Raw genomic sequence first — 23494 nt, forward strand, 5'->3', positions numbered from 1 at the left:
GTTCATCATTTTGAAATATATTTCCACCTTCCGCTAATTGAATGGGGAGACCTATCCGACCCATGCTTGATTGAACTCGTTTGTTACACGATTCCAAAATCCTTTTGCATTTTGGAAAGCACCAACAATAGAGTCTTCACTAATTTTATCCAAGCAAGACATAGAGCTTGATCATCGGACATGCTAAAGTGAGCTCTCGCTTTTGCTTGAGTGCTACCACTTGCTTGAGATGCTTGAGTTGATGCCATTTGATATTTGGTTTTTAAGAACTGATTTTAAAGAAGAAGAAATATGAAGTTCTGATCGATTTGGAAGTGTGAGTTGAAATGAAACAAATGTTGTATATATACCAAAGTTTTTATTTTGACCGTTTTTGACCGTTCGACTTTTTGACCGTTGGTAAACTAGCGTTAGGACTCGGACGGGATGTTGGATTCCGTGCGGTGATTTTTGTAATCCGGCGGAATCCAACATCCCGTCCGGTTAACAAGTCAATGAAAAACTTCGGTGGAAGGTTTCACCTCGTTTTGAACTGGGGAAAGTTATCACCTTCATTATCACCCTGCATTGCACAGCAGTTTTGGAGCCAAGTAGGTGATAATTTTCACTACCCCCTCTCTATCACCTGCATTGCAAATGCTCTAAGCAATAAACTGCTTACGTCTGTTATTTCAATTGATCAAGATTCAATATCTTTTCGAGATAACTATCAAGCTAATAAATCTCCTAGTCACTAACCGGAAAATCGTCAAACAAATAAGTGTAGCAAAGTCAAAATTTGAATTTATATATGATAATATAAGTCCGATTTGTCTTTGAGCTGAAATTATTAATGAAAATGTGATCCTGAGCTGAAATTATAAGTAAAAAATGATGATGTATGATGTCAGCCCAGTTAGTGGACTTGAGGCCGAAATTATTATTGGGGGTTTGTACTTGGGCCGTAATCTCTGAAACAAGAACAGAAGAAGAAAGAGCGAATCTGTCTCATTCCACTGCACTCAGTAGTAACTCTCGTTACCATGCTATCATCAGTAACAGCAAATTTTTACAGAAACTACTCTACCACGGTTTTCCAACAACAGCAACTAAGATGGGCAAGAACAGGTTCTGGTTCAGGTTCATATACAAGGAAGAACAAAAAGTTTAAGAAAAATGGACGAGAAAAACAGAGTGGTGGGTTGTTGATGGAGAAATGCACGAGATAACATTCTAATAAGCATAGGAAGCAGATGAGAGAATAGTTCATGCGGAGAACTCGTCTTGTTCTTAAAGAATCGGTATGCAGGCTTCTTTTTACATGTTGTTTTTGCATTTGGTTTGTTAGTTTTGCTTATTTTGAGGTTGGGCATTGTTTGTTTTGGTTAAAGTTTCTGTCTTTGGATTGAAAATCACTTCATTGGAAGGGTTGGAGTTGTGCATGTATGTATAGGAAGATTTTAAGTGCAATGAAGTTTTAGAACATATCCCTTTTTAAATGCAAGTTCATTGGTGTAGGAAAAAGTATACATCTTGCAAATATACAACCTTTTGTGAAAGAAAAAGAACCATGGATTTTTCGTTCATGTTTGGTTCCAAGTGTTGACAATGTCTGTTGAAAATTAGTTAGGTTGGAGAAATGTTATTGAGGGCTTCCGAATTTTATCAGTTGGTAGAAGGTGCTACTACAAAATTAAATATCATTTACCTAAATATATAAATCTGCAAACGTCCGGTGGATGCCATGACATATGACTATATGAATGGCATGACTAGCTTGATGATATGCACATTTTTTTTGCTTTACATATGGCCTATGAAGCAAATCGTTTGAGTAAAATGTAGAAAAATTATGTTACTTCGCATGTTTATGGATGTATGAGCATTTGGGGTTCAAGTGTTCAACCACTCCAGTTATCTCAATTGATATCTTCTGGTGCATCATGAAAGAACTGTAAATTTGCAAGGCATACGGTTAATTACGCGCTGTGTTATTATCTTTGCATATTGCTTTAAAACAGTTTTCCTCATTTACCTTCTATCCTTTTTCTGCTTCGACGTGTATAATCAACAGTATTGGTTCTGACAATTGTGTGCATTTTGGATGTAAGATTGTGTAATGCTGTTAGTAAACATGCTGGTCTTTTATTTTTCACAGGAGCACGAGCCATGGTGTAAAAGATATATGGAATGTATCAGGAGCTTAGAGAAAATTGGGAGAGGCTGTACTGGGATGAAGGCTATTCCAAGAAGCTCGCCAAGGATTATGCCAATTATGAATCTTTCTTTCTTTTTTTGGATAAATTAATTCATAACTGCCATGACAATGATAGCATCAACAGATTGTGCATGGCCCCTTGTGTTACTTTATAGGCCTAACTTTTTCATGAATTCGTTATACACCTAAACAAAAAGAACTATAACAATTTGCTTGACCTAAAGTGTTCTCCTCAGTCGGCTTAAATCTCCAGTAAACAGCCTTACGAGGTGGATGTAGAGCATTGATAACAGCTCCATTATCTCCTGTAAGTATGAGGCTTGGAACCTGGTATTGTTTCCCTAGTTGGACTTCAAATTCAGCAGTCATAAGGCCAGGTTCCACTGCAGCCTTTTGCGTGTACTGGATGTTTAAAAAAGCACATAAAAGCCTCAATGGAAAAAAATAGAGAATGATGAAAAATAGGGTTTGGTGATGAAGCTTTGTGATTTTTAATAGAATGAGGTGTTTTCATGCTCAAACATAACCTTACAGGGAGATTTTAATATTCTTAAAAGTTATGAGGGGTTACGCCATAAAAAAAAATGGGAAAAATGGAGAAAAGAAAATGATAAACAAAATATAAAAACAAGTAAACAAAGCATAACAACATGTAAGGATTAAGCCTCAAGGCGCTAAACCCATAAAAGGCTTAAGGCAAGCCTTGAGGCTTATGCCTCGATGCGTTCTTGTGAAACGTTGGTTGCGTCCATGATTTGTGTTCCTGTATGCTCCCTGATAACCACAGCACAAATAGCAATATTTTAAGATTTATCAATTAAGACTGAGAAGATAGTCTTAAACCATCCTGGGGGAGGAGTTATACATTCCTCATCAGGAACAGATCTTAGTCATGCTGTTAGGGTGCTAAACTCAATTACCTCCAGTCTATACAACTAGTCCATCCTTTTATTAGTACTGTATTTTGATTAGGCTTCATACCTGACATCGCGCCATCCTGGTGGAGGAGTTATACTTTCCTCATGCTCTTGGGGTGCTAAACTCAATTGCTTCCAGTCTATCCAACTAGTCCATGCTTTAATTAGTACTATATTTTGATTAGGCTGCACACCTGACATCCTGCAATTGTTCTTTGGTAAGGTGGGATGCAGTAAAGAAGAGAAGCTAATTAGTGTGTTCTAATTGTAGAGTGTCTGTTCTTAAGCATAAGACTGAAGAGAACCAGAGTTTTTGGGACCAAGGGCATTGAGAGAAGAGATGGTCAACAGTGTCTGCCTGGTGTGAGCAAAAACCACATTCTTTATCTATAGGGATCTGATGAGAGTGTAGTTTATGGTTTGTGGGTAATAGATCTAGCGCTACTTTCCACAAAAACAGCATGACCCTAGATGGTATTCATTTCCCATATTTTGGAAAAATGTATAGGTGAATTGCCATGAGAGAATTGGCCAATATTTTCTTCTCAATCATAAATAAGATTATAAGCAGATTTTACTGTGGATATACCCATTACAGAAGGAATCAAATTATGGATTCTTCGGTGGAGGTCTGGCATAGATGTTATGTACAGATTGCAATATTAATGGATGGAGGATTCCTCTTGGAGAATTATGATTCCACTCTCCTGTGGGGGTAATGAAATCACTAACAGTCAAAGCAGGGTCATAAGAAGGTGGTGGATGCCGACAAAGGTTTAAGACAGTAGGACTTCCATTGACTAATAGCCAGGGATCAGTCCAGAATAACTTGGAGACCATTCTCAATACTCCACATTAACGTTCTTTTTATTTATTTTTTAGCTTGCAAGAGTCCTTGGCAAATAGGAGATATCAGTGGTCTTGGAGGAGAAGTTGAATCTAAATCCAGTTGATCTTATAACTTGGTTCCATATAGAATTTTGTGTAAAAATTCTCCAACAGAGCTAGCAAAGAATAGCCATTAAAATAATGTGGATTCCTAAAGCTCAATCCCCCAAGAATCTTAGGTCTGTTTAATTTCTCCCAGGAGCACAAGTGAGGAGCCTTACTGTAACTGGCTCTCCTCTACCAAAAGTTGCAGGTAGAACTCATTTGTTTTGTTAATTTCTTTGTAATAGAAAAGGTGGACATAGTATAGGCTGGCGAGGTGTAGCATTATTAATTTATTACTAAATAGAATAGTTGATTTGTCTACATTAATATATTACCTGTAGCTTTACAATATGTGTTACGAGTAGACTGGATAGTATGCACTTCATATAGTTTTGTTTTCCCAAAGATAATGAGGTCATCGGCATATAACATATGAGAAATGCCAGATGAGCCTTTAGATATTTTGGTAAGTTTATATTCTTTTCAACTTGAGGTTTATGAAGAAGTCTAGAAAGAGCTTCACTAATAAAGAGATAGGGTGACAGAGGGTCACCCTGTATAAGTCCTTTTGGTTTAAAAGTTTGGAGAGGAAAACCATTAAGAAATATTTCATAAGTTACTGCAGATATGCAAAATCAAATTACACTAATCCACTTATAAGAAAACCCCCACGTATAGAGAAAATGATTAGTAAACGAGCCCATTGCCCCATTCAACTCTATCATAGGCCTTGGACATATCTAATTAAGAGCAATGAGGCCTATTTTATTCATGTTTCTGACATGATTAATTTTATGGATGACCTCATGAACCACATCGACATTATCACCTCTGGACCTATTTGGAGCAAAAGCTCCTTGTTGGGTGAGATAGATTTCAGGAGTAAATTTATTGGCCAAAATCTTAGAAATTATTTTGTAAGAGACATTACAAAGACTTTTGGCATATAATCTTTGACCTTAGAAGGAACTTGAGACTTGGGGATTAAGCACATGAAAGTGTGGTTGAGATATTCTTCAAAATGCAGTGTAAGAACTTTTGAACCATATATATTCCTTGACGTCTAACTATGTTCGCGAAAAGGGCAGGGATCTCATGCAGGCCAGCTGCCCAGGAGATTTATGACCATTCGTACATTTTAGTACTTTTTTTTTTTTTTTTACTTGATAGACAAGAAGTAGGGAAATCATTACTAGAAGGTGTAACACGACAATCAAATAAGTTAGATATATCCATTAGAGAGTCATCTGAGGCAGGAGACATAGTCTGAGTTGAGGAAGAATCGAAGGGAGGAGAAAGAGTGAAGGTAATCAGCTATGTCTTCCTTTTAAGAAGCCAATCACCCTGAATCAGTTAAGCAATTTATCATTTTTATTTCTACTCCTTCTAACATTAGCAGTAGCATGGAAAGGTTGATCTGTAAAGTATAGTTAATCTAGAGTTCTGTCTCCATTAATCCTCTTTTTAGTGTGTAAGGTATTAATAAAATTAGAAATAGACTTTACTTGAGACAGGGCTTCATTATCCATAGGGAGGGAACAGAGATGATTTAATTGATGTTTAGGAGTTGAAATTTGAGAGAAAAAATCCCAAAGGTTTCCTTTGTTCCATTTTAAGAGATTTTTAAGAGAAATGACTTTAATTAAGAGGAGTAAATGAGTAAGCAAACAAGGAATAAAGTATGATGTGTTTAACATTCTAAACAATTGTATTTATCTTCTGACTTGGTGCATTCAAAGCCATTTGAGTCCAATGTACACATCTATGCACCTCTATGTTCAGCACTCAATTTTAGTTCTTTTCTCTACTAAATTCTTTGTTGAAGGATGCCATTGTCAACTTTATCCTGCTAATCTTTTTAATTTCATCTTATTCAAATATATTATGAATGGAGCATTAGGTATTTGTATTTACATATGCCAGTTTTTGTTTTCCAGGAGAAGGCGGTCCAATTCTGAACAAGTTAAGGTATTAACGCTATTAATGTACAACGTCCCATATTTTGTTATGATGACATTATTTACTACTAAGTAACTATGCATACTTCATTGCTTCCAGTTTCAGATATTGTAAGGTAAGAGCGGAGAATTTAGGGTTACCGTCTTACCGAAACACAGTGGTGCTTGTATCTAGTGAGTGATAAGACTAGATTCTATATTTGATATTAGAACAGTTAATCTGATTATACTCATTTCTCCCATACTGTATATTTCTAGGCTGATTATTCCAAGTTACATACATGTGTTTGGAATTTTCCAATAATGTTGACGAATACTTAGTCAGAACTTTCCATATCTGTAGTAATACTGGGTGTTTCTGTCTTCATCTGTAACTCTTACATGCTTACTGATAAATCAGATAGGCACAGACTACATACATTTGTTTGGGGGGTTTTAGTGTCTCAATTATCCTGCGAACCTCACATCAGTCGTCATGTAGTTTTTCTTGTGATACTGTGTCCATTGATAAATTGCCTTCATCATTTTCATTTATGAGCTTTTAAAGGAGAATGTTCTTTATGATCGGATCGAGTACCTTATCTAAATTCAGTAGAAGAATTGAAATGAATTTAGCAATGTTTTTGGGATTGTTCATTACTAAACTGCTTTGGAATAATTTTATGAGTCTACAGAATCTGCCAGAAGGTATGATTCTTGATGAGAGATTTGATAGGCTCATTAGTAATTCCCGTCTTGGTGTGAGATAATGTTCTTTGAAAATATTTTGCTTGATACGGTTGATATTCTGGATCGACCTACTGCAGCCATTGTGTTGTTGTGACTTGTGAGGCAATACAGGTGATGTCTGAGTTAGTAATGCACACTGCCAGTACATACGAATATCAATGGTGCATACCAACGAAGCTTAACTACATACTGCCGATGTACTATAATTAATAATTAAGTATATCTTAATTATACTTACTAGTAAATGGGCACGTGCGTTGCACGTGCTAGAAAAGAAAATTGAGGTGGAGAAAATCAAAAGAATGAACGCATATAAATTAGTAACATATTAAATTTGTTTGAATGGATATATTATGTAATATATTGAATTTATATATTTCTTAATCAGAAGGGATATACTGAATATTTGAATGGATATATTATGTAACATACTTGAATATTTGGAAAAGTTTGTTCAAAAATTGAAAGGTGAAAAGGGGGATCCTTTCGTTACCGGATTCTTCGGAAAATGTACGTTAAAATAGGGATGTTAGAAGTCTTCAATTCCATTGTAGATGCACCTTTTACTTTAGCCTTTTGAAAATAACATTGTACCAAAGTTGCGAGGCAATATTAGCAGTATTAATCGAAGTTTTGATGGGAAGAAGGTATAAAGTGAAACCTTCGAAATAGAGAGCATAAGGAATCTCAATTTTTTAAGTTAATTTGGGAATTGGAAAGAGAGTAATGTCCAGGAACAGAGAAGACTTTTAACGGTTTCTTTTTTCTTAATTGGGAAACCGTGAATGGTGTCTCTTTGTTTTTTTTTTTTTGAAGGCGTTGAGTTTTATAGTTCTAAATGCTTTAAATTACCGATTTATCCTTTTCGCGAAGAGCAAAAAGAAAGTGGTTGTCCAACTTTCCGGGTGAACCTGTTATTACGGACTGTTGACTCACTATTTGAGGCATCAATAGGTTTCCCTGTACTCTTTGACAGGCCAAGATCATAATGCTAATTTTACATGAAATGCACTCATTCACCATTCTGGATAGTTCTTACAGAATTTTACCATGTTATCTGCTCACTTATCAGGCTTAGAGAAAACAAAGCTGAAGATGAAAAATTAAGATTGCTTATAGTAAAGAATGTATGATCAGAATTTGATTAGCACTTAATCAATATCTGATACTCGAAATCTTGGAATGTCTGTTTCAATTAATATTGCCAAAGAACTTTGAATACTATAGTCAACCGCTTAATTAAGTTTCATTAAGTTAGAATCGAAAATTGGTAAATGCTTGCAACATCTGGGATCACTGCGCTAGTCTGATGTCACCCTCTTTATAAGCAAATTATATGTAAATTCCATCATATACCAACACTGTTTATTCTATGAAAATCACAGGTTTTGAATTACATTTATCATATGATATTTCCCAAAACTAATGGTAGTAGTTTTGCTCTATTGAGTCTTTTAATACATCTATCAGAACTTACCTGCAACTGCCAAAGATGTGTCCAGTACTTTAATTGTACATTTTTCACGAACGAACTTTTCTAAAATTCTGCTCTAATTCGACTTTAATACTATTTAACTTTTGTGCCATGAGGCAAATTCTTGTGTAATTTACGACTCAAGGTCTAGAATTATCAATCGGGTTGATTTTCACATAGGGTTTCGTGAAAATCTGCTCAGAGGGTAAAACGTAAATTATATACTTACTTCAATTAGGGGGATACCTGCAAGCCTGCAACCCTGAGCTACAACCCAGTAATGAAACTGACTGACAATTTGACATTCCATGTGATGCCTAATTGGTCAAAGCTCCGAGGGGATCATTTGATTATTTGAAAGGCACCTAGCTAGTCAATTGGAATGTGACTGTAGTGCCAACATTTTATAAACGCCAGTCGGAAGAAGTTTGTCCTTGATCCTGGCATATTCAATACTTGTGCTCGATTCTTTCAATACTTCAGAAAGAATCAATGCGTAAACTACTACATCTTGAAGAAATTGAATTGCTAGTCGCTGAAAGGACTGAATTCGAGATGTTTATACTGAATTTTTTTATGGGAAAACTGGTCGACCCTAAATGTTATGGTCACGTGTCTGAGACTCTGAGGTAACTGAGCTTGATTCTTTTGTTCATCCCCTACTCTCTTGGTTAGAATTAGCTTCATCAGTTTTTTTCCTCTTTGAAATTGAAGTACACATTTTCTTGTTTTAATAGGAGGTGAGCTGCTGAAAGATGATAAGTCCTACATCTGAACTTGTACATGTTCACAGTGAATGGATTGAAGACATGCAATGACATTGCTACTGTTAGTTTGGACAATTTTTTAGTTGTAATATAATTCTATCCCGGTAGAATCATATGGATAGTGACATTGTTTATATTGGTGCAAATGTACTTTCTTATTGATTAAAAGATGAAATGCAAACAATCTTTGATAAATCGCAAACTCAGTTATTATCCATAATACACCTTATGTAGTATTGAAATCATTAGCAACCTCTTCAAAGGAGCCAACTAAGCACTTGACAAAACTTGGTCCCACTCTAAATGCATTGTGACGGTTTCTGAGTCTGTCTGTCTTCTTGCTCCTAATTGATTTCGAGGCCAGGATTATAAATCCCTCTGAAGCACTTGATATTCTTACTACAGGTTTTAAAACTTTCATGGATCTTCTAGCATGGATTTGTGGTAAAATCGCTAAGGTCTTTTTCTAGCCATGACATGAAAAGAAAGAGGTAAGCACGTGGAGAATATCGGGAGAACTTGTCAGATGATGGGCCAATAGAACCATACTCACTTGAATTGCAAAAAGAGAGCAGTCCAAAGATCGTAGGGAAAAATGCATAAATCTAATCCAAAAACAAAATAGTATAGCTCTATTGGCACATCTTGCATAGCACATTTACTAACCTGTACTTGCAGATCAACTTCAGTGTAATGTATATTGCTCCACCACCACATTCAAAAGCTGAAATAAACTTAAGTGGCATCTAAATTGCTCCACCACCACATGTCCGAACCTTAAATGAAAAAATTCCTCACTCAAATTGGCCTTGCTACATGCATGCAAGTAGACACTTAAGTATCATTCCAATTCATCCCCTTTGAATCTCCAAAGGAAGTGAGAAAAGACCTATTATTTATATCAATATATAACTCATAGCAAACCATTAATAAATCAGTGCCTGATAAAAACAATTCATATATCTTTCTATAAATGAGAACTGGGTCTGACAGCTGCAGTAGCAATTGCATTGCCGCATGGGCAAGTAGTTCAGCTGCTGATAAACCATAGTTTGGGAAAAAAATTAGCATGTATGGAAAAAGAAGCAATATGTGGATTGAAACCAAAAGCTACAATTGAAGAGCATATACATCCTCAAATTTTATCCTCCGATTCTTAAACAAAAATTTAACCACTATTCAATAAAACAATACTAATAACTTAAAAGGATATAACCACAAACATACATTTCCATTCTGACTCTAGTATGCAGGTTCACCAAACAACGCATAAATATGTAGAATCATGCATATGAGCAACATGGCATTGGTTTATGTAAGAGGAACCATGAAACTTATTAGACACTCCTCACAATTGTCTACAACTTTTTCATTACTATTTTTTAGCTAGCTAACTGCAAACACCTTGTGTGTTGTACCCATTAAAGAGAAAAACAATCTAAAAAATAATTTGGGTTTCAAATCCCAAGTGAAAGAAGTTCTCTAGAGGAACATTCAATGGTCCAATCATATTTTCATCTCAAACAAATATCACAAATCGTAACTAAAAGAGACCATGCACCGGTTTGTTTATCATTATCAGTGACTACATTTTAATAATACCTATAATGTATTATGCTTTTATTTAGAAATAGCCATTTACTCCAAATCGGGCTATTGGTTCTCCTAACGGTGACTTTGAAACTTGTAACTGTATGTGTGGTGTAGAAAGCAAGCATAAATCTAGATCATCCAGTTATGACAGTTATTAATAGCAGTCAAATATCATTTTGGGTGTATATCCAACGCACTAACCTGTGGAGCCAGAATAATCAAGAACTGCATGCTATAAATGAGCCAAAATTTTACCATGGGATAAGGCCATCTATAACGGTGTTCCACCAGTCCAGCAATGTCAGTCCTCGTGATCATATGAAACGAAATAACAATATGATTAAAAAAAAGAACTTGTATGCACAAAACATTATAGTGGCGTACTAAAACTATAAGATGTACTAAAACTATAAGATATGATTACTTGTTTACAGAATGACAACTGAAATAATCTTTCCAGTACCTGCTGCTACCTTTCTAACATTCGTAGGCACATGGACAAGAGTAGTTTCCTTCATAACTTTAACCTGCATCAATCATTTAAATCAAACAACTTACATTCAAGTGATTAAAAAGAGGAACTTATCAGCAAAAGTAACAGAAATTAATAAGCTCACTATTGAAGCATAGGACTTTTTTGGAGTATCTTCCGGAACTGTTGAAGCCGGCTCGGTGACTGGAAGAACTTCATCTTGACCTGAATGAACAGGGGCCTCGACAACCTCAACTTCCACAGTGGATACTTCAGTGACACCATTAACTGCAATGGCAACTGCATCGAACTCCACCGTTTCATACTCATCCACATACCTAAAAATATCATTAAGAACAAAGTAGCCTTTGTCTTGTAGGGCCAGGAAAAATGATTGAGTAAACTTCCTTTTCACATTATCCTTCACAATAAGCCATCTAGTTACTTGAACAACTACTCCACCCTTGTAAGAGTCCTGAACCACATACCTAAAAATTTCATTAGGACACAACACCTTCTTCAAACAGCAAGCACAACACCTTCTTCAAACCAATTGTAGTGAAACCCAACTACACAAAAGACACAAAAACGGTTCTTCATGCGACCTGTGTTTGACAAAAATACGAAAGCCTCAAAACAATCTAATAGTAGCAAAATTCAAGTGTAACTAAACATAAAGTTATTCAGGCATTTTTCAAACAATTAAAAAGTTATGTGGAAGAAAAATAAGGAAGAAGCATAAGAGAACGAGACGGGAAGAAAATGCAATCAAACCTGTTTTATGAAGATCGCCATGGAACATCGTTATCTTTTTAGCCAAATCTGAAAACAGGGTCTAAATGGTGAGAATAAAATAAGAAATTAACGAATTTGAAAAAAATAAGTGATGGAGTTTCGTTATTTTGCCGGAGAAAGAAGAGGTTTTTTTCTTAGCGTTAATTTTTATACTGTAGATAAACTGGTAAAGTACTCGAAACGGTGCGTCTGTTTCGGGTTATTATTCGGCTTATAATTCCGTCACTTTGTTTTTCCCAATATACCCTTCCAATGAAGAACAAAAAATAAGTGGTTGTCTAACTTTCCGGTACCCTTCCCATTTAAAACTTTGGCATAAAATCGGGAATACGGGAACTAATTGGGAAATTTGGTATCCACTAAGAAGATAAGAAGATATAACAATGTATAAAAATCAATACTTTATATAACAAATGAGATTAAGTGAGAGAGTTCGTTTTACTCGGTGATCTTCCTCCAAGTCTTCTTCTTTCCACGGTTGCATGTCTCTTGTGCATCAATCACGAGGATACCGCAAAAATGAGACACCATCTTCACTCATTCAACGATGAAAGATGAACAATAACAATAGAAAGGGTTGGTTTGCATACCCATGATTGGCCGACTATTGAGAGAGGCGGCTCTTCTTTCTTCTTCTTTCTTATCTCTGTGGAGTTTCTAGGGTGAGACCTGGGGGCAATGATTTTTTTATAATAATGGCTAAAACCCTGTGGCTTGGGCTTGGTTTTCACATAATCAAATTGGCCTGGGTATGTAGACCCAAAATGTTATTAGGTAGGCTACCTGGGTCCTCTTTCTCTCGCCAAACACTCTTTCTTCTCTCTAATATCTCTCGCCCGGAACCATCTCTCTCTTTCGGTAGAGCTCTGCTTTCACTCCCAATTGTTTTGCGGTGTACTAGTATTATTAACTTGCATTGTGAATCGCGAAAACTTTTCTCAATTCTCAAACTTTGAGTGTGATTTATTTTATTTATTTATGGTGAGAAATATTGTGGAAGTTTTGTTGTTAGATAATGTGGTATTAGAATGAGTGATTATAAATGTGATTTTATACTAATCTTGATGTGATCTCGATTGATTTGCATGTAGTTATTAATACATTGTTTTGAGAAGGCTTTATATATTTTTTGTTATGCGATTTTATATACTTTTTGAACAAGTTAAATGAGTGATGTCTGATTTTATGATAATCACTAGATTGCTTTTATATTTGTCCACATGTATACTTTAAACTAAAGTTACATTGACCGCGGCCAACAATTTTGCTCCAATCCTCTTTTTGCTTTGGCATGGACGGGAAATCTTCCAATGTCTTCCCAGATTCTAAAAGGATTTGTTCCACTAGATATAAGCCGTAATCTGTTATTTGCTCATCAGTTGGATCTGAGATGCCATGTTTTGTTCGAAGCCAGTGTCCAAGATCATCACATATACTCGATGCAAATTTGCTCCAAAGTAGATCTGGTCGTAACGGATGACACTCTAAAAGAATTACACAAAACAACTTCCGCAGTTGATATCCAATTTTCATTATCGCCGCCTCTTCTAAGCATTGTATCCACTCATCATCAGCTTCCAAAAGCCCATGGGCAATACATGCTTCTTTGTATGTGTTGTACACGGTATCACCGACTTTATAAAGATATGCAAAGGAGGTAGGCCCTTTTACAATAGTAAGTAGCAAGCGTAGATAAAACCTCTCCCCGACATTAGGGCTTGCAAAATACATCCTACCAATGGAAAGTCCCTGAGTCCTAGGAGTCCACTCTTGAGAGTCTTTGTGGAAAACATAGTGTCATGGAAATTCTTGATAGGTATATGCACGTGCATCTGGATCTTCATCACAACGTTTAAAGAAAGTTGTCAGTGTTGAAGTTTGGTCTCTAGCTCGGGCAAGAATTGCATCCATAGGCTCTTTGCTATTGAAAACAACCCTGTGCATACCTTCCAAATGAAGCGCCAATCGTTGGACACTTGGAAACTCTTTATGTATTGGATTCTGAAATATATGCCATGCAAATTAAGTTAGTCCAATGTACCTTTGCATCGATATATTGTCAATCTCATCATTTGTTCCTACTTGTCACCACCGCTGTTTTGTCATAGCCTTTGTAGATGTACTTGTTAATATATTTAATGCCTTGACACGATGCACAAACTTCAACATTGATATGGCAGTCAAAACATTTCGCAACATGATATGCATTATAGGGAACAACATCTCCATTATCAACTTTAACCATTTTATTCTTCCTCTTCACAAAATATTTCTTGCCCGGTCAATCCGCCGGTAAATGGAGTACCCTTTTTATCCATAATTGTTTCCTCCACAAACTCTTTTGGATAGCCTTTGGTGCATCGACCATTTTCCATACATGAAGCACTCGGATCTCGATCACCACAGGGGCCATGAACCATGCACTTCTTCACTGTTTCAAACAATGCAGGGTGGGTGTCGGGGTCTCGGAATTCAACACATACAAATTTATCCACTTGCTCACTGTTTCGAATCTTGTCATCATGCGCGAGAAATAAACGGCAATGCATGTGTGGAAGACCGTGCTTCTGAAATTCAATGGTATAAACATATGCAACCACCCGACCGAAGATATCATTCTTCAAGATTTCTTTCATAATTGCTTTTCATTTCAGCTCGAATACCCGTGCAACTATTTCAGGCCGAAGTGTTAAAGTTTGGTGTTCCTTGAGCGCATCTTTAATTTCCTGCCAATTAGGGTTTGCAGTCATCGTAAGAAAAATATCTAGGTGCTTATAGTGCCGGGTGATAGCCATTGAATCCTGAAAAATCTCGTACATGTGCCTTGGACTTCCAACATGCGAGGAAGGCAAAATGAACCGTTTGCCAATTTGATCAGGACTTAATCCCTCAAGTGCAACATCTGTCAAGCACTTGTACACATCTGAACGGATGGTGTCTTGATTTAGTCTAATGTATCATAGATGGTTCTGTTCATATGCAGCCCAAGCATCAACCAAAAATTCATGCAACAATTTACACCACAGCAAGATGGATGAGTACTCTGTGGGTCGTTCAAACAAACGGTAGGCGTAATACAATAATTGGGTTAGTCTTACATTGCTTGGAGCATTTCTCTTGACGTCCCACAACTTTAAATCAGGTGACCAACCCAAATCCCCATAAGGAAACAAAAGAACATAATGCAAAGGCAAATAAGTGGGATGACATTCGCTTCTCCATTCCAACTCATGCCTTATCCGTTCCAACTCATGCCTTCCTCTCAAGCAAAGTACAATATCACGCATGGCATCAACCTTACTCCCATCTCCAGGCAATATCACTGCGATCTCATCAGTTGTCGGAAGATTGTACATTCGTCTATCCGAACGCGGATCATAGTGTAGATGGACCGGAACATTGTTATTCTCATAAGCATTTTCAGTTAAAACCTCAAATGCTTGCTTATAGATATCACAAAACTTGTGGGTCTCTGCAAAGAGTTTCTTGTACGTTTTCAACACTTCCCTTTGACAAATTCGGTTGCGATTGTAGCGGTGATCCAAAGCAGCTAAGGGATCATAAATATAAAGTTGTGAAAACTTAGGTTCCATCCCCAGATCGAGGCAACAATGAACCGATTCGGCCGCAACTCCCCATAGGCGATGAATGAGGTTGGACCACGCCCATGTAACACACGCGATCGTTAAATTTGCAATCAAGACCGGTAAAGGCATTACTCACATTGTATTGCCGAATCTGCTCCGCGGAATAATCTTGCACGCTTATTAGATCCTTCAATAAAGATTTAAGTCTTGGAGGCAAGGGAGAAAGAAGCGGTAGCTTAACTTTTCTTTGTAAACAACAAGTTCCAAATAAAGGTCGGTTGCGCCTTGATTTCGATAACTGTTCATCTTTCCAATGAAGGGCCGAACAAAATAGACAAAGAACATCCATCTTTCCCAAAAAGTGACGGCAATTTGGAACTGGAAGCGCATGACCTCTATGAGGATTAAGAATTTCTTCTTCACTTTCATCAAATACAGTCATATCATGATCACTGCAAAAATAGACCTATGATATATCACACTTTACGGTATGTTGAAACCTAACATAAGAGTGAGAATTTAAGCACTTAACTTACATAGTGTTATCCTCACAACTTTGCATTGTTACATCTTTTGTGACTGGAGGCTGGTTTTCTCTGTAAGAGATATCATACATTGATGAAAAGGACCCAACTTCGTACGTTGACCTCGTCTTCTTAAAGGAATCTGCTATGTAATCAGACATAACATCTTTTTCTCTCGCTCTCGATTTTGTTGTGCTATAGTCATTTGATCGCGGATCTAGAGGCACTTGCATTTCCCTTTCTCTTGAGACGGCGTTGTGCAACAGATCTCCGATTAGGAGGTGCAATAGATCTTTGACTGGGAGGCACAACAGATAACATATTGGGAACCACAATAAAACTTTGATTAGGAGGCACAACATATAGCCTAGTGAGAACTGCAGTGGATCTTCGATTAGGAGGCACAAATCTTTGTAGCCCGGCATTTTTCGATTAGGAGGCACAACAGATAGTCTATTGGGAGCTGCATTAGATCTTCGATTAGGAGGCACAACCGATGGAGAAGGAGTAGATCTTCGATTATGAGGCACAACAGATGGAGAAGGAGTAGATCTTCGATTATGAAGCACATCAGATGGAGAAGGAGTAGATCTTCGATTAGGAGGCACATATACCAAATTGGGGGACGTAGCATATCTTTGATGGGGAGGCACATATATCGGATTGGGAGGCGAATGATGTCGCGGTTGTGGAATTGATCGGTGAATTAACAACTCCTTTCCCTCTCTTTCATTTCTCCAGTTTGTGGTAATGAAGTCGCGACCTAAGATACGCCCGTTAATATGTTGATATAGTTGTACTCGTAAATAACAAACAATCAATATAATGATAGATATGTAACTGGACAAATATATATGTGTGAACAAATATATGTGTGTGATAGATATTAAAGTGGTTATTGTTGTATGCGAGATAAAAGAAAACAATAGAAGACAAGGAATGACGAATAGCAATGTAATAACCAAGGCGGATTAGGGTCGTCCTTAAGGAAAGATTTCGCCCTTCCAATGGTGCGTAAAGGCAACAAATGGCGTCTTCCTCACAGATTCAATGGTTAACAATGCCAGTCTAACTTTGCACTAGAATAGACTACCCTCTAGAACAAAGAATATAACTCTCTCTGGCGGCTGACAGGAAGAAGAGAAGAGAAGAAGATTGAAGCAATCAAAGACTTATCTGTTTCGTGTAGGTAAGAGAAGGGTGTATCACGACTTCAACTTCGTTTTATTTGTGGTGTGTATGGAGGCAAGACGACTTCTCGCTTCTCTCTCAATATAGAAGCGCAAAGATCAGATACACGAAGTTCTCTCTTACGTGTCTCTCTCTCTCTCGTTACGTGATTGATTCCCTCTAATGAACACAACCGTGTTTATATAGAGGTATGATCGAATCATAGATGGAGAAGGACACCTCTCTAATTCGGTTTCACAAAACCAAATCAAAGTAGAACTCTCAAGCCGATACGAATCCAACTGTAAGTGGAACTCCAAACCAAACTAGTTCAAAAAAGAAAAAAGTTTAGGCTATTGATAATCCACTACCCACTAGACTAACAGCCCAAGCCTCAGCCCGAAGCCCAAGCCCACCACGACGACGCGCTCGGTTCGGTCTTGGGCGGGCGGGCGGGCGACGCGTGGCTTTGGGTGAGTCCTCCCTCCTAACACAAAGCCTTTGTACCCTAAGGGCGCACCCTTATGCTAGAGGTTCACCTCAAATACCTCACTAGCTAGTGGTGGTTCATCAATGTGGGACTAAACAACACACAAGTATTTGAAATACACATGAAGATTCCAACAATCCCCACTATTTCAAAATACTTATAGTCCCCACTATTTTGGAATAGGATATTACAAAAGAAATGGGTTAACGAAAATGCCGAGAGAATCGAAAAAACAATGCATAAGATACCGGTGCTTTTCGGCTTGAACCGGTCATAGGGTAACATGTCTTATAATGCATTGAAAGTGGTGGATTAAAAAATCTTTGAACCAACATTCCTTGTAGTAAAATAGAGGACATGCACCCACATTGCTCTTTCATTATATGCCTACTGCGGTTATGTTGGCTTTTTTTTGGCCCTTATGCTTACCTGTTAAGTGAATGCTCTAGAGTATTTGCCTCAATACCCATAAGAACCGACCAGTTCTACATTCACGTAGGTGGATATCCATCAAGTGTACATAGCGCTTAAAATACACTATCTCATAAAAATAAGGACTATGATTCCATTAAGAGTAAAATAACTCATCCCTCGTTCTCATTGCTATTCAAGTTATACAAAGTATACAAAAATGCTATCTAGTCATAGGGTGGGGCGCCTCAAATAAAGACAATAGCATACCGTAGGCGACTAGGTGACTTGTTTTTCCCTTTGAACCTACTTCATGGGATCTCCAATCACATAGGTGGGGTTGCCGTCGATTAATAAGCCCTCTATCTAAGGCAAAAGTCCCATCCCCTCGACGATCAACCACTTGTCTCCCCGTTAAGTGGCTTTTGTCGAGGATCGGCCAAATTTAACTCGACCTCACATAATCTAGAGCCACAACTCCGTGATTCCAAAGAATGCTTTATAGATCGTAGTCTCGAAGAATATGCCCCTTTTCCCATTATACAATTTGCTCTTTGCCTTTGCTATTGCGGCCCGACAAATACAATGCATAGGTACGTACCGAGGCGGTTTTGTACCAATAGGAAGATCTGCCAAGAGGTTTCTAAGCCACTCAGCCTCTGCACTTGCTTTATCTAAAGCAATAAGCTCGGACTCCATGGTTGAACGAGCTATCAAGGTCTCTTAGAAGATTTCCAAGCGATCGCACCTCCACCTAGGGTGAAAATATAACCACTAGTGGACTTGATATCATGAGAATCGATATCCAGTTTGCATCCCAATAACCCTCTATCACAGTGGGTTTGTCTAAACCTTATGCCGTAATTCATTGTTCCTCTCAAGTACTTGGCTAATCTCTCTAACGACTCCAATGTTCCCCGACTAGGACAATGAGTGTATCCGCTTAGCCCTAACCGCATAAGCAATGTCGTCTAGTGCAATTCATCAAGTACATGAGACTACCAATAATTTGGGCATATCTAGATCGAGTACACCATGTTGAGCATTTTTCTGAAGTTCACTATTTGCCTCATAAGGTGCGACCATTAATTACTTACTATCATAAAAGTTAAACTTCTTCAAAAACTTCTCAACATAATGCTCTTGTGAAAGCGAATAGCCATCACTGTTTCTGATGATTTTGATTCCAAGAATCACATCAGCTTCTCCCAAATCCTTCATTTCAAATTGGGAGGATAAAAACATCTTGGTGTTTCTCACAACATCAAGGCTAGGACTCATGATTAACATGTCATCCACATATAGACAGATAATCACATATGAATTCACATCAAACGATTTGAAGTAAATACATTTATCAGCATCATTTATGTGATATCCATTAGACATCATGACATCTCACAAACTTTTCATGCCATTGTTTTGGCGCTTGTTTCAACCCATATAAAGACTTAACTAACTTGCATACTTTATGCTCATTCCCCGGTACTATCGTACTCTCAGGCTGCATCATATATATTTCTTCATCAAGATCACCATTCAAAAATGCAGTTTTTACATCCATTTGATGAATAAATAAATTATGAATAGCAGCTAGAGCCATTAGAACTCTTATAGAAGAAATCCTAGTTACAGGAGCATAAGTATCAAAATAGTCAATGCCTTTCTTCTGGGAGAACCCCTTGACTACAAGTCTAGCCTTGTATTTCTCAATGGAACCATCTAGTTTCAATTTCTTTTTGAAGATCCACTTGTAACGTTATAGGTTCGCCCCAGGAGGTAGATCAACTATCTCCCATGTGTGATTAGCTATAATCGAGAATCTAGTTCTCGAGTGTATAGCATCCTTCCGTAAAGGAGCATCTCGAACTCCATTGCCTCATTATAATCCACAGATCATCATCAAGAAGAAATGTGTAAAAGTCATCACCAAAATTGGTGGATTTTCGTCTCTTTTACTCTTCCCAATTTCTTGTTCAGAAAATTCAGGATCTGTTGATTGTTGTTCACTAGAGCTACCAACCTCTCAATGCCAATTTTCAAAGGAAACAAATTCTCAAAGAAATCAGCATTTTACTCTCTATAATAGTGTTAGCATCGACAAGGTTATTATCAGATTTTACTACTAAAAAATCTATATGCGACACTATTATGAGCATAACCAATGAACATACAATCAACAGTTCTAGGTCCCAATTTCTTTTTAGGTTCGTTCACAAGAACCTTAGCAAGACACCCCCACATTTTTAAATATGTCGTTAGGTACATGACCTTTCCATAACTCATATGGTGTCTTATTCCCTGTTTTCTTGTTGGGTATCCTATTCTCAGATATGGCAAGCAGATAGGATTGCTTCCCAAGTTCAAGTTCGGAAGCTCCAACTTACAAGCATAGCATTCATCATCTCTTTTAGTGTTCTGTTTTTCCGTTCGGCTACTCCATTAGACTCAGGAGAGTATGGTGGAGTAGTCTCATGAATAATGCCACTCTTGTCACAAAAGTCCTGGAAGGGGTTAGACTCATATTCTCCACCCCTATCAGACCGAAGTCTCTTAATCTTACAGTTAAGCTGGTTTTCAACTTCAGCTTTGTACTTGAGAAACATCTCACCTGCCTCATGCTTGTGTCTAAGTAAATATACCATGGTGTACCTAGAGAAGTCATCTATGAATGTAATATAATAAAACTTCCCCCCTCTAGACATGGTACTTCTGAATTCACCCAAATCCGTATGAATAAGAGTTAGTAATCCAGTTTTATCTCTAGACACAGTTCTACAGGGTTTCTTCGTGGCTTTAGTCTCAGCACATATCTCACATTTATCATTAGAAAAATCAGAAATATTAGACAATAAACCACATGCTTTCATCCTTTTCATATACTGAACATTCACATGTCCTAGTCTACCATGCCATATATTAAAAGAGTCAAGCAAATAAGCAGAAGCAGATTCATTCTTATTAATAATAATGTTGTCAAGTACATTCAACATGAAAAGACCACTGGTTATTACATTAACCTTTACCAACAAAACCCTCATTCTTTGTCGAACAAACTTGTCACTCTCAAAAGTCACCTTGACGCCAGCTTTTCCCAGTAGGGACACAGAAATCAGATTCTGACGAATCTCAGGAACATGAAGAACATTACTAAGTGAAAGGGTTTTCCCCGGTTAACTTCGAAGAACCTTTGCCTGCTCCCTCAACAGAACGACCTCGAGTCACCCATATAGACCTTTTCATCTTTCACTAGTATGTAATCTGAGAAGGCTTCAACATCACCACAGGGCGTGGCGGGGTGGCACCAGAATCTAGTACCCAGTTCCTCTTCCCGGTGGCTATGAACACTTGTGACACGACAAAGAAAGAACAATATCATCTCCCTCAACTAGATTAGCATTGGGAGGATCATCGCTGTCTTTCTTGTGTGTCCAAGACCGAAAAGCCCTATGTCCAGTTTACCACAAACATAACAATTTCCATTGCCGCACCACTCCTTTTAAAAAGAAGTGCCTTTGACCTTGAAATTCTTATTTTTGTTGACTTCTTTTCTTAGAGGTTTTGTTAGATTTGCTGGGATTACCTTCAACGATATTGGCTTTAGAATGAAATTCCTTAGACAACACCTCATCCCGAGGTCTTGTTCTTTTCCTCTATGTGAATGTGAATGATCACATCCTCAAGAGTCATCTGCTTGCGCTTATGCTTCATACTATTTTTATAGTGTTTCCAAGACTCGGGGAGTTTCTCAATCAAACATCCAGCAACAAAGGATTCGGGTAAATTAATACCCTCAGTTTTCAAATCATTAATCAGCACATGAAAATCATGGATTTGAGACGTTACATCTCTATCCTCTCTCATATGGAACTTTAGAAAATTCCCAATAGCATATTTCTGAGTACCAGCATCCTCTATTATGTATTTTTTGTTCAAACTCTCCCATATATCATGTGCATTCTTATTTGAACAATAAATATCAAAAATCTCATTGGACAAGGTACTCAAAATAGCATGACGACATACCTTATTCCCATTGAGCCAAGCAGCTTGATTTCTTTCGAAATCATTAGAACCCTCCACGGGTGCTGTATCAGTGAGATACTTTGCATAGTTGAGTACATCTAGGGCTGTGAACACCCTTTCTCTCCATCTCTTGAAGTGTGAACCGTTGAAGGATTCAATCTTAGACACATTAGGTAAATTGCGAGCATTCATTATGAGGTGCAAAGATCTCTCTCATAGACGAAGTTACTTCCATGACTCAATAGTTTCTTTGATCGGCGTGGTGTCAACAGGTGTAGACATCTTGATCTTTCCTTAAGATTGTTGTATGCAGATAAAAGAAAACAATAGAAGACAAGGACAGAATAACAGGTAATAACCAAGGCGCGGATTAGGCTGTCCTTAAGGAAAGATTTCGCCCCTTCCAATGGTGCAGAAAGGCAACAGTGGCGTCTTCCTCACAGGATTCAATGGTTAACAGCAGTCTAACTTTGCACTAGAATAGACTACCCTCTAGAACAGCAATATAACTCTCTCTGGCGGCTGACAGGAAGAAGAGAAAAGAAGAAGATTGAAGCAATCAAAGACTTATCTGTTTCGTGTAGGTAAGAGAAGGGTGTATCACGACTTCAACTTCTGTTTCGCTGGTGTGTATGGAGGCAGCACGACTTCTGTCTTCTCTCTCAATATAGAAGCAGCAGCAGCACTGTATACACGAGTTCTCTCTTCTGTGTCTCTCTCTCTCTCTGTTCTGTGATTGATTCCCTCTAATGAACACAGCTGTGTTTATATAGAGGTATGATCGAATCATAGATGGAGAAGGACACCTCTCTAATTCGGTTTCACAAAACCAAATCAAAGTAGAACTCTCAAGCCGATGAGATCCAACCAGAAGTGGAACTCCAAAATTAAACTAGTTCAAAAAGAAAAAGTTTAGGCTATTGATAATCCACTACCCACTAGACTAACAGCCCAAGCCCAAGCCCACGACACGACTCGGCTCGGTTCGGTGCGGGGCGGGCGGGCGCGCGCGTGTGTGGCTTTGGGTGAGTCCTCCCTCCTAACACAAAAGCCTTTGTACCCTAAGGGCATGCCCTTATGCTAGAGGTTCACCTCAAATACCTCACTAGCTAGTGGTGGTTCATCAATGTGGGACTAAACAACACACAAGTATTTGAAATACACATGAAGATTCCAACAGTTATGACACAAAGTGAAATCACATAATAGTATTTCATACTGTTGCAATTCGCTCTTGCACAGCTTGAATTCGCTCTTTCACCATGATTGCCTAGGAAGGAAATTATGCAGAAAGTTAAATGGTATAATAATTGAAATGATGGTTTAATAAGGGGAGTTCTGAGAACAAAAGTGGGTGAAATATTGTACTTGGAATATTGGTTTAGAGGATTTCTAACCAACTTCTGTGAAACTCAAGAGAAGCTCATAAATATCTTCCTGAACAAAAAATC

At 37.7% G+C, this 23494-nt stretch overlaps 3 long non-coding RNA genes across 4 annotated transcripts; 2 read left to right on the top strand and 1 right to left on the bottom strand.

Annotated features, from left to right (window-relative positions):
• Positions 1-1045: 1045 nt before the first annotated feature.
• Positions 1046-2352, top strand: LOC147523772 (uncharacterized). Its single transcript, XR_015217404.1, has 3 exons — positions 1046-1107; positions 1245-1280; positions 2138-2352. It is a non-coding gene; the product is annotated as an uncharacterized LOC147523772 (long non-coding RNA).
• A 455-nt stretch (positions 2353-2807) lies between these two features.
• LOC147523773 (uncharacterized) lies at positions 2808-10871 on the bottom strand. Of its 2 annotated transcripts, XR_015217408.1 has the most exons (4): positions 10770-10871; positions 9642-9864; positions 3179-3316; positions 2808-2971 (listed from the first exon to the last, which is right to left on the bottom strand). It is a non-coding gene; the product is annotated as an uncharacterized LOC147523773 (long non-coding RNA). The 2 variants fall into 2 exon arrangements; XR_015217412.1 differs by lacking the exons at positions 2808-2971; positions 3179-3316 and adding an exon at positions 9352-9441.
• On the top strand, positions 5824-6247 carry LOC147523774 (uncharacterized). Its single transcript, XR_015217417.1, has 2 exons — positions 5824-6015; positions 6106-6247. It is a non-coding gene; the product is annotated as an uncharacterized LOC147523774 (long non-coding RNA).
• Positions 10872-23494: the final 12623 nt, after the last annotated feature.

Source organism: Coptis chinensis, chromosome 1 (assembly GCF_015680905.1).
Source record: "Coptis chinensis isolate HL-2020 chromosome 1, ASM1568090v1, whole genome shotgun sequence".
NCBI classification, from domain to species: Eukaryota; Viridiplantae; Streptophyta; class Magnoliopsida; order Ranunculales; family Ranunculaceae; genus Coptis; species Coptis chinensis.